The sequence below is a fragment of the Heptranchias perlo genome, chromosome 12 (assembly GCF_035084215.1).
Source record: "Heptranchias perlo isolate sHepPer1 chromosome 12, sHepPer1.hap1, whole genome shotgun sequence".
Taxonomy (NCBI): domain Eukaryota; kingdom Metazoa; phylum Chordata; class Chondrichthyes; order Hexanchiformes; family Hexanchidae; genus Heptranchias; species Heptranchias perlo.
In genome coordinates this window covers 74,023,425-74,038,132 of record NC_090336.1, presented here as the reverse complement: position 1 = coordinate 74,038,132, position 14,708 = coordinate 74,023,425, and the positions used below count along the sequence as shown (strand labels likewise).

Here is a 14,708-nt window from a genome sequence, read left to right as displayed (position 1 = left end):
AATGAAACTGTATGATAAAAGGACTCTAGCCCCTCTCTCACCATTATCAGATGACACATATCACACAGCATGTGCCTTTGATTGCAGCACACAGATTCTCACTCAGTAATTCAGTTCACACCCCAGTGATGCATTCAACGCTATTTTTTGGGGGGATTTGCTGCTATTGCCTTTATTTCTGAGGAGATTGGAGGGAAAAGAATGATGAGCATTGTGTGGTATGCAAATATTGTATCGAGCTGAACGTGGATCTGAAAAAGATGCTTCAGAATAGATTCAGTGGGTATGTGAAGTCATATTGCCATTTAAAGCGCAAAAACGAAGATGAATAATTGAAACTGTCGACCTTTGGCGCTATGCAACCAACCCACTGGCAACAGAACAGAACAAAAACATGTACAGGTGAAATCTTCTGTTGGATGTAAAAAAAAATCCATGGCTGTGTTTGTCAACCTAACAACAGTAATTCATAGTCTGCAAAGACATCCTGAGGATCTGAAAGATACTAATGAATGCAAGTTCCTTCTTATTTCAGCTTATTCCAAACAATACCATTTCTTCCAAGCTTCGGGTTGGCCGCGTACACGATAATGGTTTCAAACATTCACATTGGAAAGGACATGTCAGGCCTTTCCCGCATTGCTGATTTCTTCAACTGATTACCGTGCCTTAAAAGCCAAGGGTGTGACGGAACCTGCACAACTTTCTACCACTCCCCAAACTTACTGGGAGAATCACGTCGAACCAGGATGTTGACCCAGTGAAGTGCAAAAGCCCACAGGTATTGTGCCCACCGCTGATATTAAGGGAGATTTTCCTCTCCACAGCTGCAATTTGAGCAAAGTGCATCGTAAGTGTGCTCTGAACATAAGAACATAAGAAATAGGAGCAGGAGTAGGCCAATCGGCCCCTCGAGCCTGCTCCGCCATTCAATAAGATCATGGCTGATCTGATCCTAACCTCAAATCTAAATTCATCTCCAATTTCCTGCCCGCTCCCCGTAACCCCTAATTCCCTTTACTTCTAGGAAACTGTATATTTCTGTTTTAAATTTATTTAATGATGTAGCTTCCACAGCTTCCTGGGGCAGCAAATTCCACAGACCTACTACCCTCTGAGTGAAGAAGTTTCTCCTCATCTCAGTTTTGAAAGAGCAGCCCCTTATTCTAAGATTATGCCCCCTAGTTCTAGTTTCACCCATCCTTGGGAACATCCTTACTGCATCCACCCGATCAAGCCCCTTCACAATCTTATATGTTTCAATAAGATCGCCTCTCATTCTTCTGAACTCCAATGAGTAGAGTCCCAATCTACTCAACCTCTCCTCATATGTCCACCCCCTCATCCCCGGGATTAACCGAGTGAACCTTCTTTGTACTGCCTCGAGAGCAAGTATGTCTTTTCTTAAGTATGGACACCAAAACTGTATGCAGTATTCCAGGTGCGGTCTCACCAATACCTCATATAACTGCAGCAATACCTCTCTGTTTTTATATTCGATCCTCCTAGCAATAAAAGCCAACATTCCGTTGGCCTTCTTGTGTGCTCTGCTGGGACCTTAACCCCAGCACTGGATCTTGCTGTTGGGACTCATCTGAACACAGTGGACGGCTGTGCAATATTGGGGGCAGACCCACGGAGAGAGAAAGCCCAGGCTCTTCAGGGACCTTAAAGGCAGCTGTTGCCACCAAGGCTCTGGTGCAGGAGGAGCCCCAGGACAGAAATGTTGTTGAAAATCAGGATTTGAGAGATATTCTGGAATTAGAAAAGATATCGCTGCATAGCCTTTTTGACGCAGTTAAAATCCATTGTTGTCTGAAGATTTGATTTGCTGTTTTGACAGATTTAACTGCGCCTGATCTTTTAAATGTGGTTTTGATGCTCCACAGGCAGGGTATTGGCTGTCGCACCCCGAGCAAGAGTCAGGGCAGGGCCCCTCTAACGGAGTGTCTATTGACACCACTGTGTCAGCCAATGAGTTGAAGGCGGGGCTGGATTTACAGCGGGACTGACAGCAAACAATGTATTTTATAGCAAACAAAGTCTATTTACTCAGCAAACAACTAAGCAAACAAAGTGTGTTTACAGAGTCTATTTAAAAAGTGCTTGCAGCAAACAAAACTCATGACCGAAACTGCAGCAACTTCTCCCGATAAAAGCAGGGTGATTCCTCCAGCAAAATGCAGCGAGTGGAGTATAGTAACGTAATAAAAATTAGGTGCGTAAAATCAGCCCCAGTCATTTACAGCAGTGTGGTCTCCAGACGTGATTGATGGGGAATTACCCAATCATCTCCATTCTGGCCGGGAATAACGGTGTCACTAAACGCAGCCCTCCTCTAGTGAGCCTTGGAAGGAGTGCGCAACAGGGAGGCACTTTGGTAACAAGCGGGAGACGCGCAGACACAGTGTTTCAATGAAGCGCTGTTGATAGTCTGTTGTTGAGATATCAATGCATTTTCAATGTGGAGGAACAGGAAAAATAATTGTGGGCATGAAGAATGGTGCTGTGGGAATAGGACGAGGGTGAGGGTTTGACTGTGAGGCTTCCCTTTTTATTCAAGGTGGGATGGAGCAGTTGTAAGGTCCGGGGTGGGGGGGGGGTGGGGTGGGGGGGGGTGGGGGTGGGTGCTGGGGTTGTGGAGCTGCTCTGTGGTAGGGAAACAGTTGGTAGCGGCTCAGGAGAGGGCCAGGCAAATTAGATCAGCAGCTGTCGAGAGCGTTTGTAGTTGTTGCTCCTCTTCTGTCTCCCAATAAACCATCTCGCAAAAGCAGTGGGGTGTCACAGCGCTGACCGAGGACTCCAGCACTAAGTGTAAAATACTAACAGCTTTCAGCAACGAGTACTGAAGCATTAGCACCATTTTTAATGCCAAAAGGCAAAGATACGACAGATTGTACTTTAGGCAGATCAGGAAGCAGCACCAGGTTTTTATGGCAGCAGTCTTTTTTTTATATATGTGTGATGGAGATGTGGGTAACACTTGCAAGGCAGCGTTCATTACTCATTCCTAGTTGCCTTGAAGGCATTAAGAATCAATCACACAAGCCAGGCCAGGTCAGGGAGGCAGGTTCCCAACCCCGAAGGGCTTTGGTGAACCAGTTAGATTTTTGGACACTTTCGACGAATGTGACAAGGAACTATTTAAATGTGAGTTGTTCTTTTCCTTTCAATGCACCAACAATGCTTCAAGATGACAAGAACAACAAACAAACAAACTTACTTTTGCTCGCACCACAGGAGGACAGTAAATGGTAACCATAGGTCTGAAAGTCTCCAAATGTGTCTCTTCAGTGATAAAAGAACGGCAGACTTCACAGGTCAGTGTCTGTAAATAGAAAACAGAAACTTTGCATCACAAACAAATCAAAAGAAAATATGCCGTTTTTTATGCCTTTTAGAATTACCTTATGCTGTTTTATTAAGAACTGCTTTCATTTCAACTAATAAAAACTTCAGTATCGCCGTGCTGCAGAGCAATGTACAGTACAACACTTGGAAAATCTATTACCAGATATGATTTTTTTTAAAAACTGTTACAAATATAAAGCAGTTCCGTTGGCATCCAAAAAACACTGGTTAACGTCTAAGGACGCAGAGTCTACAAAGGGATATAGACAGGTTAAGTGAGTGGGCAAGAAGGTGGCAGATGGAGTATAATGTGGGGAAATGTGAGGTTATTCACTTTGGTAGGAAGAATTGAAAAACAGAATATTTTTTAAATGATGAGAAACTATTAAATGTTGGTGTTCAGAGGGATTTGGGTGTCCTCGTACAAGAAACACAAAGTTAACATGCAGGCACAGCAAGCAATTAGGAAGGCAAATGGTATGTTGGCCTTTATTACGAGGGGGTTAGAGTACAAGAGTAAGGAAGTCTTACTACAGTTGTACAGGGCTTTAGTGAGATCTCACCTGGAGTACTGCACACAGTTTTGGTCTCCTTACCTAAGGAAGGATATACTTGCCTTAGAGGCGGTGCAACGAAGGTTCACTAGATTAATTCCTGGGATGGGAGGTTTTGTCCTATGAAGATAGGTTAATTAAAATGGGCCTATACTCTCTGGAATTTAGAAGAATGAGAGGTGATCTCATTGAAACATATAAGATTATGATGGGGGCTTGACAGGGTAGATGCTGAGAGATTGTTTCCCCTGGCTGGAGAGTCTAGAACTAGGGGGCATAGTCGCAGGATAAGGGGTCGGACATTCGAGACTGAGATGAGGAGGAATTTCTTCATGCAGAGGGTTATGAATCTTTGGCATTCTCTACCCTAGAGGGCTGTGGATGCTCAGTCACTGAACATATTCAAGGCTGAGATGGATAAATTTTTGGACTCTAGGGGAATGAAGGGATATGGGGATTGGGCGGGAAAATGGAGTTGAGGTCGAAGATCAGCCATGATCCGATTGAACGGCGGAGCAGGCTCGAGGGGCCCCATGGCCTACTCCTGCTCCTACTTCTTATGTTCGGGATGCAGCCTTTGCACCTGAAGTGTGAATTTGTGGTCTTGGTCGCACGGTTACTGAAAAGTGCAGAGTGGGCGTTAAAAGCAAGAATCGTCAGGCAATTCATCCCAACTGGTTTTTGTACTGGCATCGGCTTTGAAGAAGGTTGTCTGTCAAACCCACTCCACTGGGGAATGGTATACAGCTTTCAGAGAACGAGAGCGGGGGTGGGAGGAGAAGAAGGGGAGAAAATGTAAAATGCCACAATGCAATCCATTATGTGAGAGAGCTAAATTAACACACAGTTGAAATGACAAGACTAATGAAGCACTCTGGGTTAATGACTCTCTCCACTGTTGATAATGCATTTCCCTCATACTTTGTGGTTCAAACATTGCTCCCAGCTACCTCACCAGATAACATCACCGGCTCTCTCCGACATAAACCAGAACAGCAATGTCCTTTTCTCGTAGAATAACTGAAATTACAAGAGGAGGTCCCTCAGCCCATAATACCTGAGCCGACACTAGCTATTCCCGAGCTGTCGGCTCACATCGACGTCTCTGCCCTTTTCCTGGATTCTTTTCTATCCCCACGTGCACGTCCTGTCGTACATATTCTAAGCACCAATGTGTAATCCTACAACAGATGATAGAAATCTGAAGTTTCCAGTCCAGGAACTTGCTGCTGCGAAGCCCGACATCTACAAATTAACTGGAAAACATCACAACTGATCTTCTAACCTAACTCACTTTAGAGGGTTTTCAACAGCGGCCCGCTTGGTTCACAACTTTTATCGCGAAAGAGAGGGAGATCAGCTCTCCGAGCTTCCCGAACATCCCTACTTATTGTTTTAAATACAAGTGCTTGTTTTTCTGTTGGCCTAGAGTGCTTGAGTTAATAAAGGGAGTCTTTCCGCCCCAGAATTGTAAAACAAGCCTCCACTGTACCATTGGCATCATCACTGACCAACACAACAAAACCAATAGGATTTCATTTCACATGCTTTTTAAATAGGAACCTGATGTCATTCCAGATCCCATTTGCAATTCTGTGGCAGCTAGTTATTTCTACACAGACTCCACAGAGTCTGTACATCAATAAGTGAAATCATAAAATAATTGAATCTACTTGGGCTGCATTTTCTCTCCTGTTCTGACCAAGGAACGGGGAACACGATTTACTAGGATGCTACTGGGACTTGATGGTTTGACTTATAGGGAGAGGTTGGATAGACTGAGACTTTTTTTCCCTGGAGAGTAGGAGGTTAAGGGGTGATCTTATAGAAGTCCATAAAATAATGAGGGGCATAGATAAGGTAGATAGTCAAAATCTTTTCCCAAAGGTAGGGGAGTCTATAACGAGGGGGCATAGATTTAAGGTGAGAGGGGTGAGATACAAAAGGGTCCAGAGGGGCAATTTTTTCACTTAAAAGGGTGGTGAGTGTCTGGAACGAGCTGCCAGAGGCAGTAGTAGAGGCGGGTACAATTTTGTCTTTTAAAAAGCATTTGGACAGTCACATGGGTAAGATGGGTATAGAGGGATATGGGCCAAGTGCAGGCAATTGGGACTAGCTTAGTGGTATAAACTGGGCGACATGGACATGTTGGGCCGAAGGGCCTGTTTCCATGTTGTAAACTTCTATGATTCTATGATTCTATACAGCTTGAAATGAGAAAGAACTTGGACTTGTATAATGCCTAATCACATCTTCAGAATATCCCAAACGAAGAGGCACAAATCACTGAGCAGCAGGGCCAATAGCCGACCAAATAAAAATCACTGGCTGCAATCGAAGATAAAATAATGTACTTGTTGTAACACACACGCAGACACACACACAGGCTCGCAGACACACACACGTGCGCATGCAGTGAGAGGCTTGTAAAAATCTTGTATACAAAGATCTGTAAGCAAGAGCACATTTCAGTAGATCTGTACATGAAGTGAATTCCTTCCAGAGGCCCCTCTACCTTTCTTTCTCCTTTTTAAAATAAAAACTTCTCCTATCCCACCTTTTCTCCCCAGCCTTATCTTCCTGACTCAATATTGTTACTCCCCTGTGAAGTGCCTTGGACCATTTTGTACATTAAAAGGTACTTTACTATACCAGCGTGGTCCAATGGAATAACTGACGAGCCACAGGTGTTGCTATGGTGACACCGTTTTAGCCACATGCACTCATTTTAATGGAAAACGCCTATACGCACACTCACAATACGGATAAATGTACTTCACGTGTATGTTTACTTGATAAACATCTCCCACCATTCAGTAACCAAGGGAATAAAGCACTCAATGATCAAAAAAACACTCACACGCTTCTGCTTTTCATCTTACCATTTTACCAACAAACGCACAATAGGAGTATTGCGATCGCATGCCGAGCGACGGTCTCTATTACTCATTTTTTATTTACCAATCAGGAATGCTATTTGCCACGTGTGGCTAGTGGGTAACGTATTGGACAACTCTGCGCTATACAAACGCAGGATGTTGTTGTTGCACACTGTCAATGGAAAGCATCCATTTATCTATTGGACCAGCCCCGCTCAGTGGCCGCCGCCATTACTAACTACGTCACTCTTAGTCTCCTGGGCCAATGTTAATTGGAAGCGCTGGTGTTGGTACCAAGTCCCGTTCACCCTTCACCCCCCCCCCTGTGCTCGCTGACCCACATTGGCTCCCGGTCCACCAACGTCTCGATTTTAAAAATTCTCATCCTTGTTTTCAAATCCCTCCACGGCCCTCGCCCCCCCCCCCCGTATCTCTGTAACCTCCTCCAGCCCTGCAACCCCTCCGAGATCTCGGCGCTCTTCCAATTCTAGCCTCTTGCGCATCCCCGATTTTCTTCGCTCCACCACTGGTGGCCGTGCCTTCAGCTGCCGAGGCTCTAAACTTTGGAATTCCCTCCCTGAACCTCTCTCACCACCGTTAAGACGCTCCTAAAAACCCACCTCTTTGACCAAGCTTTTGGTCGCCTGTCCTAATATCTCCTTCTGTGGCTCGGTGTCAAATTCTGTTTGTGAAGCGCCTTGGGATGTTTTACTACGTTAAAGGTGCCATATAAATGCAAGTTGTTGTTGGTGCACTAACTTTTTCATTCTCTAGGAGGATAGATCAATATACAACTACCTGAACTTGAAAATAATGGCCAACTCTAGTCAGATTCTAATGTAATTGACCCCCCACGCTCCACCAACACTCCATTTCCCTTTATTCTCACATTGATCACTAGCATTGTCCCAAAGCCAAAACCACTAGAACCACAGAGGTTTACTGCACAGAGGAAAGCCATTCAGCCTATATGTCTATGCCAGTTCTTTCCAAGAGTACTCCAGAACTATTTTTTTAAAAATTCATTCTCAGGATGTGGGCGTCGCTGGCAAAGGCCGGCATTTATTGCCCATCCCTAGTTGCCCTGAGATGGTGGCGGTGGTGGGCCTCCTTAACGGCTTGAACCACCCGTAGCAGTTTGATGTAATTGAGCGTCTCGCTCGGCCACCAGAGAGCAGTTAAGAGTCAACCACGTTGGTGTGGGGACTGGAGTCACATATAGGCCCAGACCGGGTTAAATACGGCAGGTTTCCTTCCCTAAAGGACATTGGTGAACCAGTTGGGTTTTGACAATTCGACATCACTTTTACCGATCCCATTTTTAATTTCCAGATTTTTTCAAAACCGAATTCAAATTCTCAAACTGCTATGGTGGAATGTGAACTCACGTTCTCTGGATTATTAGACCAGGCCTCTAGCCTTGTAACATAACCACCACACTATCGTACTGCCGTGTACTCTCGCCATAGCCCTGTATCTTCTTCTGCTTCAAATATTTATGCAATTTTCCATTAAAAGATGCAATGGTCGATGCCTCAACCACTCCCTGTGGAAACGCATTCCATGGTCCGACAATCCTCTGCGTAAATAAATTTCTCCTAATCTCATTCCTCACTCTCGGTGATAGGAACATAGGAACGGGAGTAGGCCATTCAGCCCCTCGTGCCTGCTCCGCCATTTGATAAGATCATGGCTGATCTGTGATCTAACTCCATATACCTGCCTTTGGCCCGTATCCCTTGAGGTTGCCAAAAAGCTATCTATCTCAGATTTAAATTTAGCAATTGAGCTAGTATCGATCGCCATTTTAAATTGATGATCCCTCATCACTGACTTACAAATCAGAGGAAATAGACAGTATCTAGATGTAGTGAGCCTGGGAGTCAAACAGAGAACCTTTGCCATTGTGTTTGGCTTACTCAATATAGCACGTGGTTTCCTCAACTTTGGAAAAGTGGAAGAATAAATATTCTCTCAGACTGTGGGTTATGATCTATCAGACAGATGTATTGAACATTAAACAAGTAAGGATGTGACATTAAGGATGTGATCGCTTTGGAGAGGGTGCAGAGGAGATTCACCAGGATGTTACCAGGGCTGGAGCGCTTCAGCTATGAAGAGAGACTGGGAAGATTGGGTTTGTTTTCCTTGGAGCAGAGGAGGCTGAGGGGGGACATGATTGAGGTGTACAAAATTATGAGGGGCACAGATAGGATGGATACTAAGGAGCTTTTTCCCTTCGTTGAGGGTTCTATAACAAGGGGACATAGATTCAAGGTAAAAGGTGGGAGGTTTAGAGGGGATTTGAGAAAGAACTTTTTCACCCAGAGGGTGGTTGGAGTCTGGAACTCACTGCCTGAAAGGGTTGTGGAGGCAGGAACCCTCACAACATTCAAGAAGCATTTGGATGAGCACTTGAAATGCCATAGCATACAAGGCTACGGACCAAATGCTGGAATATGGGATTAGAGTAGACAGGGCTTGATGGCCGGCGCGGACACGATGGGCCGATGGGCCTCTATCCGTGCTGTATAACTCTATGACTCTAAATGACGGTAGTGTGAATAAACAATAAGTTTAATCAATATAAACTGAACCTCAAAACACGACTCCTAATAAGTCTTATTGAGAGAGTTCGCTGTTACTAAGCCTCCTACTGAGTCTCTGATGTGCCCTCATCACTGATAGCTTCATAAGTGACTGGGGAGATGGATAAAGGTTGCCAAGCAGCCCTGGATATGGAGCTCCCAGTCAAATGGACCACAAAGAATCACTGCATCCACCCCCCAACCCTCACTGACATGACTCATCACTTCCCTTGATTCCCAGGTCACAAGGGAATAAAAAGTGTTCATTCAGACACATACAGCTGCCACTCATAGTAGGGTTCAAACAAATCTAACTGAGTTGACAATCAAGCAAATACCTTAAAAGATTCAAAAGATATTTGTATTTCAATTGGATAGCTAGGCTGCCTATCTAGGAGAAAATTAACCAGGCCTAAAACACTAGGGAAAACCTGTGCAGTGTTCTCCCCTCCAAGTACAGTGCAGCAATCAACACTCATACCAAGACCTGCCTGCATTATCCTTCACCTCTGCCTCGTCCTGATGTCTACATATCAGCCGGACTGGGTCTTTTCTGTAAATAAGCCGCACAAGAGGTTGTTACTCAAGATTAGGGTTCGTGGGACTGGGGGTAATATATTAGCATAGATAGAGGACTGGTTGACAGACAAAAGAGAGTAGGAATAAACGAGTCATTTTCAGATTGGCAGGTTGTAACTAGTGGGGTTCCATGAGGATCAGTGCTTGGGCCTCAGCTATTTACAATCTATATTAATGACTTAGATGAAGGGACTGAGTGTGATGTATCCCAGTTTGCTGAAGATACAAAGCTAGGTGGGAAAGTAAGCTGTGAGGAGAACACAAAAAGTCTGCAAAGGGATATGGACAGGTTAAGTGAGTGGGCAAGAAGGGGGCAAATGGAGTATAATGTGGGGAAATGTGAAATTATCCACTTTGTTAGGAAGAATAGAAAAGCAGAATATTTTTTAAAAGGTGAGAGACCAGTAAATGTTGGTATTCAGAGGGATTTGAATGACCTTCTACACAAATCACAGAAACGTAACATGCAGGTACAGCAAGCAATTAGGAAAGCAAATAGTATGTCAGCCATTAGTGCAAGGAGGTTGGAGTACAAGAGTAAGGAAGTCTTGTTGCAATTATACAGGGCTTTGGTGAGACCACACCTGGAGTACTGAGTACAGTTTTGGTCTCCTCATCTAAGGAAGGATATACCTGCCTTAGATGCAATGCAATGAAGGTTCACTAGATTGATTCCTGGGATGAGAGGTTTGTCCTATGAGGAGAATGGGCCTACACTGTCTGGTATTTAGAAGAATGAAAGATGATCTCATTGAAATATATAAAATTATTAGAGGGTTGACAGAGTAAATGCTAAGAAGCGCTTTCCCCTGGCTGGAGAGTCTAGAACTAGGGGTCATAGACTCAGGATAAGGGGTCGGCCATTTAGGACCGAGATGAGGAAAAATTTCTTCACTCAGAGGGTTGTGAATCTTTAGAATTTTCTAGCTCAGGGGGCTGTGGCTGCTCAGTCGTTGAGTATATTCAAAATTGAGATCGATAAGATTTTTGGACACTAGGGGAATCAAGGGATATGGGGGTTGGGCAGGAAAGTGGAGTTGAGGTTGAAGATCAGCCATGATCTGATTGAATTGAGAACCCAGCTCTGTTGTGTTTTTGTCACACATCCACAACAAGCACAGATGGTTTTCTCTCCTCCAATTTTCTCCCCATCTCTTCTGATGCACACCTAACTTGCTAGCATATGGCTCCAGAGGTAGTGGGTGGCCTTCAGTAACTTGCCGTTCTTCACGTGGGAGAATATTTTTTGTTTGTCAAGGGTATCAAGGGTTAGGGAACCAAGACGGGTAGACGGAGTTAAGATACAGATCAGCCATGGTACAGGCTCAAGGGGCTGAACTCCTGTTCCTATGTTGCTTCCTGTGTAGAGAGGGAGTGTCGAAAGGCTATTTAACTACAGAGGCAGCACACTTCAGCTGTATCCTGCTCTTACTGGACCCCCAAACACACACACATTTTCTATCCGGGACACTGGATAGTGATCAGAACAAGGGACACTGGATAGTGATCAGAACAAGGGACGCTGGCTGACTTGTCTTCTCTCCTCACCCCCTCCCCTCTCCACACACTCACCTCCTCCCCACTCCTCACCCCCTCTCCTCCCCTCGCACCCTCACCTCCTCTCACCCTCACCCCCTCCCTTCCGCACCCTCTCCTCCTCTCACCCTCACCCCCTCCCTTCCGCACCCTCTCCTCCTCTCACCCTCACCCCCTCCCTTCCGCACCCTCTCCTCCTCTCACCCTCACCCCCTCCCTTCCGCACCCTCTCCTCCTCTCACCCTCACCCCCCTTCCGCACCCTCCACCTCCGCACCCTCTCCCCCTCCCTTCCGCACCCTCCACCTCCGCACCCTCTCCCCCCTCCCTTCCGCACCCTCTCCTCCTCTCACCCTCACCCCCCTTCCGCACCCTCCACCTCCGCACCCTCCACCTCCGCACCCTCTCCCCCCTCCCTTCCGCACCCTCCCCCCCTCCTCCTCCCCCCCCTCCTCCTCCCCTCCTCCTCCCCTCCCCCCCCCTCCTCCTCCCCTCCCCCCCCCTCCTCCTCCCCCCCCTCCCCCCTCCTCCTCCCCTCCCCCCCCCTCCCCCCCCCTCCTCCTCCCCTCCCCCCCCCTCCTCCTCCCCTCCCGCACCCTCCCCCCCCTCCTCCTCCCCACCCCCCTCCTCCCTCCTCCTCCCCACCCCCCTCCTCCCTCCTCACCCCCCTCCTCCCTCCTCACCCCTCCTCCCCCCTCCTCCCCTCCGTGGTGCTGAGATTGGATAACTGGACACTGGCCAGCAATCTACCATTAGCAACAGACTTTCTTGGTCTAATATTTATCCACCGCTCTTTTAAAAGCTGTTGAGGGACATCCTAACAACCCTCTGGGGGGGGGGTCGGGGGGTGGAATTGCCCCAACAGCAGGAGCGCAGGCCGGGCCGGGCCGGACCGTCCCTAGCAACGGGGGGGGGGGGGGGCTCTCTGTCCCTAGCAACAGGGGGGAAAAAAAGAGAGTCCGAGCGGGGGGGAAAGAGAGGCCTCACCAGCGGCAGTCCCCCGCACCCTTGCACATTCCGAGGCGGCGTCCAGCTCACCCGTCCGTCCACCGGCCCGCCGCACTCCCTCACACCGCCCCGCTCCACACTTGCTCCTTAGCAACGCCGCGGCCGCCAGCCCGCCCCGCCCCGCCCCGCCCGCCCGCTCGCGGTGCGCGCTGGGAGTTGTAGTTCGACGCGTCGCTCGGCGCAGCGGGCGTGGGCGGAGGCGGCGCGGTGAGAGAGACTACAACTCCCGGCGGGCATTGCGAGCAACGGCGCGACTGCGCACGCTCGGACCGTCCCCCGCTCGGGGAGGAGAGGGGGGGGGGGAGAGGGGGGGGGGGGGGGGGTGAGGGGGAGCCGGCTCTTCGGTTCGCGGTGCGCGCTGGGAGTTGTAGTTCGACGCGTCGCTCGGCGCAGCGGGCGGGGCCGCGGGGGAGACTACAACTCCCGGCGGGCATTGCGAGCACCGGCGCGACTGCGCAGGCTCGGGGGGGGGGGAGGAGCCGGCCTTCACGTTCGTTCGCTTGTTTCCAGCCGCTGACTTGAGCGGGGGGGGAAAAAAAACCCAAAACAACCAGTCAATGAAAAACAAAACTATTTGTTTTCCCTTATTATCGTTAGGCGGAAAAAAACAACCGAGCTCTTTATTGAGGAGGGAGGAGGAGGAGGAGGTGAAGAAAAAAAAAACAACAAATCGCGAATTCCAGCCTCAACCGTTTTAATCATGACGGTTTGACGGGTGATTGACGGGCCTGGAGACCAATCGGAAGCCGGAGCGGGGAAGGGGGCGGGACGTGGCCGAACCAACGGGGAGGAGAGCCAGCAGGTTAGGTTGATGCTGGCGGCGTGCTGGGTCAGAGTAACCTGAGTGCGGGCTGGGCGCGCGGACAACAGAGCGGCTGCAACTTTGCAAAGTGTGTCTGTGTGGGGGGGGAGGCAGACGCACCAGCCCCAGACAGACACCCAGACACAGACAGACAGACAGACGGGCACCCAGACAGACAGACAGCGCGCCATCGATTGTCGTTCATGCAAAACACCCCTCCAGTTGCAACGCAGTGAGTGCTGCAATCCGGTGAGAATCAGCCAGACTCTGCCCATCATCACCTGCTATCTTCAGCTTCTTTATCTGCTAACTGATTGCGGATTTTTTTTTTTTGCCTCCTTCCTCATTGCAGTTTCTGGTAAGTCAAAAGGCAGCACCGGGAAACGCCCCGGCCGCCGCCGCCGCTGCTGCAAAAAAAAAAATATCCAAACCATTTCCCACCCTGTGCCTGAGCAGTAGCTCTCTTGCAATGTGCATTAATGATATCTCAGTGTGTTGCATTTGTTAATTGGTCTGTAGGAGGGAGGGGGTGAGGTTGGGAGGGAGGGGAGGAGGTTGGGAGGGTGTGGGGTGAGGTTGGGAGGGAGGGGAGGAGGAGGAGGAGGAGGGGATTGGAAAATGTTCGCAGCTCCAAAGAAGTTGCAAAAAAAATGAAACAATGATGTTTTTTTGTTGTTTTGCAATATTTATGTTTATGAAATGGTGGGAGAGTTAGCCCAGATTTTTATATAAAAAACAAATCTTTTAAGTCTATTGTGGGGGGGGGGGGGGAAATGGTTTGGTGAATTTATTGAGGTGCAAACTGGTGAGTGAGTGAGTGAGTGAGGGCACTGACTGAGATCAGAGCAATGGTCCAGAAAGGAATCCAACCAGAAAATGCTGCTGAGATTCAGCAGGTCAGGCAGCGTCTGCGGGTCTCCCTCGCTCTACCTCCTTTCTCTCCCTCTCCTCCACCTCCTTTCTCTCCCTCTCCTCCACCTCCTTTCTCTCCCTCTCCTCCACCTCCTTTCTCTCCCTCTCCTCCGCCTCCTTTCTCTCCCTCTCCTCCGCCTCCTTTCTCTCCCTCTCCTCCGCCTCCTTTCTCTCCCTCTCCTCCGCCTCCTTTCTCTCCCTCTCCTCCGCCTCCTTTCTCTCCCTCTCCTCCGCCTCCTTTCTCTCCCTCTCCTCCGCCTCCTTTCTCTCCCTCTCTCCTCCGCCTCCTTTCTCTCCCTCTCTCCTCCGCCTCCTTTCTCTCCCTCTCTCCTCCGCCTCCTTTCTCTCCCTCTCTCCTCCGCCTCCTTTCTCTCCCTCTCTCCTCCGCCTCCTTTCTCTCCCTCTCTCCTCCGCCTCCTTTCTCTCCCTCTCTCCTCCGCCTCCTTTCTCTCCCTCTCTCCTCCGCCTCCTTTCTCTCCCTCTCTCCTCCGCCTCCTTTA

At 48.4% G+C, this 14,708-nt stretch overlaps 2 protein-coding genes across 6 annotated transcripts in view; one reads left to right on the top strand and one right to left on the bottom strand.

The window, feature by feature from the left end:
* Positions 1–12,603, bottom strand: part of lrrc56 (leucine rich repeat containing 56) — a 131,405-nt gene extending 118,802 nt beyond the window's left edge. For 2 of the 3 annotated variants that reach the window (XM_067994268.1, XM_067994270.1), the window contains exons 1-2: positions 12,474–12,580; positions 3,224–3,328 (exon numbers count right to left, since the gene is read on the bottom strand). The gene's annotated coding sequence lies outside the window, so the exon portion shown is untranslated. Of the gene's footprint in view, positions 1–3,223; positions 3,329–12,473 lie in introns of all 3 variants that reach the window. The other variant, XM_067994269.1, reaches the window with a different exon arrangement.
* Positions 12,604–12,999: 396 nt separating this feature from the next.
* LOC137328094 (GTPase HRas) overlaps positions 13,000–14,708 on the top strand; it is a 68,926-nt gene continuing 67,217 nt past the window's right edge. The window contains exon 1 of one of the 3 annotated variants that reach the window (XM_067994267.1): positions 13,000–13,296. The gene's annotated coding sequence lies outside the window, so the exon portion shown is untranslated. Of the gene's footprint in view, positions 13,297–13,456; positions 13,546–13,572; positions 13,655–14,708 lie in introns of those variants that run through there. The other 2 variants (XM_067994265.1, XM_067994266.1) reach the window with 2 other exon arrangements.